The sequence below is a fragment of the Periplaneta americana genome, chromosome 9, assembly GCF_040183065.1.
Source record: "Periplaneta americana isolate PAMFEO1 chromosome 9, P.americana_PAMFEO1_priV1, whole genome shotgun sequence".
Taxonomy (NCBI): domain Eukaryota; kingdom Metazoa; phylum Arthropoda; class Insecta; order Blattodea; family Blattidae; genus Periplaneta; species Periplaneta americana.
The window spans coordinates 117,653,983-117,659,411 of record NC_091125.1 but is presented as its reverse complement, the minus strand read 5'-3'; positions in this window follow the sequence as shown (position 1 = coordinate 117,659,411).

Below are 5,429 nucleotides of genomic sequence, written 5' to 3'. Positions count from 1 at the left end.
TGATCAGGGATATTATCAAAGTTGTCCATGGGCGGAAATTAGCGGCCGAGCTCCGCGGCTCAGGTGAGGACGTTAGCCACGGGGGGGAGGGGGATGTATGACATAAATACAGGGACACCAACATTTAGGAAACAATGTATGTAATATTTGAAGTTTCATCCTAGATCATATATAATATATGATCTAGGGTTTCATGAATTTGTCATCATGAAGCTATTTGATTGTCGTATATTTTGTAGCAAGGAGGCCGTGGCATAATTTCTTCTTCATGTATGGTTTCTAATTAACACAGAAAGTCAGTAGAATCACTTGCAATATATGTTAGGTGTATATGTGACCCAGATTACTACCTGAATTCTTAAATATTGTATCATAAATTTTGAAGTTGATTAATCATTGTATATGTTGGCCGGCTTGTACTCGTGAGAGAACGTCATTGGTCGATTAAAAAAAAAACCATCAGAATGCGTAATATCGACTTTAATAATATTGAAAATCGCTCCGAACGGACATTTTTAGAACTATAGCGCAGTTCGACTATGGACCTATCGATATGCATAGTCGATTGTCTGAACCTTACTATGCTTACAAGTGATACAAATCAGGCACCACTTATGAGGCTACTAGGCCAGGAGATAATGGGGTAGGATGGCCAGTTCCTTTCCCCTTCCATTGCATACATCGCCAATTAGCTACATATTACACTAATCAGACTTCAGATGCATACAAATAATTGTTGGATAAATTTCAGAACACGGATTCCTTCCTTTCCCTCTTAGGCCCACCTCAAAATTCCAACCTTGTGCACACAAAATAAATTCTTGGTACTAGAAAGTGCCTTTTCGTAAGTATGATGATGCGTATTCGACAAACGCATACAAATCTGCTCTTTTTAATATTTTAAGATATAATTGTCAGTGAGGAATCCTTATAATTTACTGAAATTTTCCCCAGTGTTCTTCCTCTGGTACATATCAAGTGAGATGTACCGTCTGATAATACGTAGATGTACATATCAGCCAGAACTTCAATCAGTGGAAACTGGTTTACTGTGAATAAAAAATCTTCACGTCCACGTCCTCTGGTTCCCAGTTTATTATGAACCAGCCTAGGAACAGAAATAATGTTAAAATAAATGTATGTAAATGTGAGCAGTCACAATAGTTAATAGGCTCACAATGCCTATTCTGTTGGGGTGATTATCTCTGGCTACTCCAGGCAACTGATGTCACAGTATAATTGAATCAGTCATTTCAAAAAGGTCATGAGTCAAGAAACTGAAATTTTACAGGAGAAAGAAAAAACTACCTACAGCATAAACTACTCAATTTTTAATTCTCATACGACTGTCAATGATTAAAGCGTTATCGTGGAAAATATTGCATTATATATTTTTCATTTAAAATTTTTTGTTTGGCATAAGACAAATTTTCAAAATCAATTACTCATGACCTTTTTGCAATGAACAAACACATTTTACCAATTAATAAAATATATTTTTAGCAAATAATGTTCTAATTACATAAACTGTCTAATGCACCAATACACAATGAATGAGAACACTTATGCGTACTATTTTCATATTATACAGGGTGATTCACAAGGATTTACCGTCCTTTACGGAGGTTATTTCTGAAGACATTTTGAACAAATAAATATCATATAATCATAGTTCCTATTCTCAATATTTTCAGAGTTACACTATTTAAAATTGTTTGTAAAATACGTTTTTTCTTTAGTCTGAAGGTAAAAGAATAATACACATAGAGACTGAACCATTCAGAAGTAGCAGTTCTTTAATCGACAAGTTTTATGAAGCTAAAAATGTGCTGTGAAGTCCTTAGTTGCTTCGTACAGACATCTTTTTCTATTTTTAACTAACAAATTACATAATTCTAACGCACTTATCACAACAGTTATTACATATCACACCATTTCCACCGACTTAATTATTTGCAGTTGAATTCTGCATCCTAATTTACAGTCTTTGAGGGTTTGCAACACATTTTAAAAAATGTCGCCGCACGCTTATGGACGGCACTCGTCATGCTACGTAACTGCATATGGCTATCTTTGATTTCCGTAGCACTCATGCTGACTGCTGACTGCACGCTGACCAAGATCACGCCTTTACAGCAATGAGTTTCAATAACAAAACGTAACTCTGTAAATATTGAGAGTAGGACCCATGTTTATATGATATTTTTTGCTCAGAATATCTTCGGAAATAAGCTACATAAAGGACGGTAAATCCTTGTGAATCACCCTATATAGCTGTATTTTATTTAGAACAAGAATGAACTCTAATGAAAATCTACACACTTTGGATAGAAAATAGATTGAGAAAGTAGTTTTTTGTTTGTTTGTTTTTAGTCTTCCTGATCATTTTCAACTTCTTTTCTCCTTGTCCTGGCCTTTCCTGAAGTTGATCGTAAAACTCTGTAAACTCGGCTGGAATATATGTACTTCTTCACCTTAAGAAGGTTTCCATTTTTTTTTTTTTTTCATTGATAGGCATCTGTTTTGAGGGATAAGCCAACTCTGTAGGAAGAACAGGATTCTTGTTGTAACTGTGAAGGAGATTGAATTTCTCTTTGCCGGTACCATCGATGACCAGGGAAGCTTGAGTTGCATTCAAACGCCATCCACTTAGAAGGAGAAAAAGACATTTTATTTACCTTGGGAATTTTTCCCATACTTGATTCAGAGAGAAAAGTCTTCTTGTAATAAACAGACCAACATCGTTTAAAGTCCAGTACAGGCACAGCATCAATAGTTTCTACTAAGAACTTACATGACACCTTTTTAATCATAATATATTCCTTAGGTAGATAGACCCTATCATAACTTTTTATCAGTTTCTTTACAGTCCCAGAATCCCTGTCGTTTGGTAGGAAGCTGTGACCTCTTATTGGAAAGAGTAACGTTATATAATTTGGAATCACTTTGTTGTTACAATGGGTAAACAAAAGGGGATCATTGTGTTGTTTTTATTTTGATCGGCGCACCTGTCAGACTATAGATGCAGCTCAGTTACATTCTGTGGAATATACTTTTGGATGTAATGAAACAGAAATGAACATACGTCATTTTCATCTTTGTGTGCTTCGTCTTCATGATATATATAAAAATGTGAGACATTAGTTTTTTGATTACGTATGCCAAACACGTCCCGCGTCGCGGAGTCGGGGTCTAAGGCATCCCGCCTAGGACTCGCGTTACGGAATGCGTGCTGGTTCGAGTCCTCATGGGGGAAGAAATTTTCTCATGAAATTTCGGCCAGTGTATGGGACTGGTGCCCACCCAGCATCGTGATGCACTTGGGGAGCTATGATAGGTAGCGAAATCCGGTTGTGAAAACCAGCTATAACGGCTGGGAGGAGGATCATCGTGCTAACCACACGATATCTCCATTCTGGTTGGATGATCGTCCACCTCTGCTTCGGCATGTGGGCGTGAAGCCAGCAGCCGGCTGGTCGGTCTAGGCCCTTCACGGGCTGTAGCGCCACGGATTATTATTATGCCAAACACATTGACCCATAACTATCTCAAATAAAAAAAAAATTCTGTATAGGAATATTTGGCAGCGGCAAATTTTGCATAAAATCAAAGATCAATCCACAAACATTATTTCCTTTTAGACTAAGTTCAGAAATTTTCTTAATATTGGCAAACAATTTTTTGGACCTTCTACAGTGAACCATCAATTCTGCTATTGCAGCTCGCTTGACAGACTGCAAGATGTGAACTGCGTATTTTAGCTGGTAAAACTTGAAGAATCGGATTTTGACTTCTTTCCACAACAAAATCTTACCTTCAAATATGAGTATTAAAGTTGAAATGAAAAGGATACACTATTAATTTCCGCGAATGAACATTTTGAATATAGACTACAGATTTAAAGTCAGTCATTGCAAAAAGATCACGAGTTAAAGACTCATGACCTTTCTGCAAGAAGTGGAAATTTCAAGCTTCGATTTCAGCACTGTTTGAAAGTATATTCATGATCTTCTTACATAGACTGGTCGGGCTACCCCTACAGCACAATGTTCAATGCATAACTCATTTTCATAAAAATATTGACTCATGACCTTTTTGCAATGACCGATTCAATTATACTTCCAAAATACTGGAAATGCTAAGTTCCAGAACACTAAAAACTACCTAAAAGTGAATTTCTAATTGCTTTTATAAGATTAGAAACACTTTTATGCGTATACTCATAGGGAGGCCTCGGAAGACCATATCTCAAAATGTTCTAATATACCCCAAAATTTCCAAGATGTTTGTCGGCAGAGTTTGGAAACATTCTGTATATACAGTGAGTCTAAGCCATCTGGACTGGGAAATTGGTCAGTCGCTTATCCCATAGAAAGTTAGATCTCTACTGCTAAACAAGGATATGTGCTTTCGGGAGTTAACGTGATTGAAACTTATATACAGGGTGATTCAGGAGAAATAGTAAATATTTTAGGGGGTGATAGTATGGACTATTTTGAGTAAAAATGTTCACATAAACATGTCATCCATTGTAGATGTCTGCATGGGCCGAAATTCTTAGGCCCAGCCCAATTTGAACCAGACCTGAACCCAACCCAAAACCCAATATTAGCTTATGAAACATTAATGAAATGTGTTGCCATTTCAAAATGTTTTTCTCAGAGCACATTTGGAACATTTCTCAAAAGAAAGCTGGAGAAAAACTTATAAAATATAAGCCATGAGTGATTTCTATAATAGGCTTTGGTTACATAATGCAGGTCCTGCATTTGCTCTTAATGGGTTGAGAAAAATCCCCGGAAAAACCTCAATCAGGTAACTTGTTTCAATCGAGATTTGAACCCAGGCCTGCTCATTTCATGGTTAGGCATGCTGTTACCCCACAGCGGTGGACTTGATCTTGCTGCTGTTGAAGATTTTTACAAGACACATTAATATGTATCCAAAGAGGTTGTAACTTCAAGATTATACTAAAGCTAAGGTAAATAGCGTAGGATGTTTCGAAAAGTAAAAAGCAATTTATTGGGCAACACTGCAACATTTTATGCTATTGAAGCTGCTCTGCTACTGTGTAAAAGAACGCCGTAATAGGGACATCAAATATACAAACTTAATACTTATTTTAATTCAAAATATCATTTCAAGAAGTATAATCAGAAATATTGTATGAAACAAGAATATCTCTGAGAAAACAAATGCAGTCAGTGGGAGTCTTGAAAAAATGGAAGGAAATCCTCATAGATTACTACACCACCATACGTTCGAGGCTATGTGTTTATTGCTTAGCTTCTAATTGGTACAGTAACATATATAAGAGAACAGCTTCTGCATGAACTCTGATACAATAACAGGTAGATAATATAACAATATCAGATCACGTGGCTCAGGAATGTTTGCCCTAAGAAAGAAAAAAAAAAACATTGTTCCTA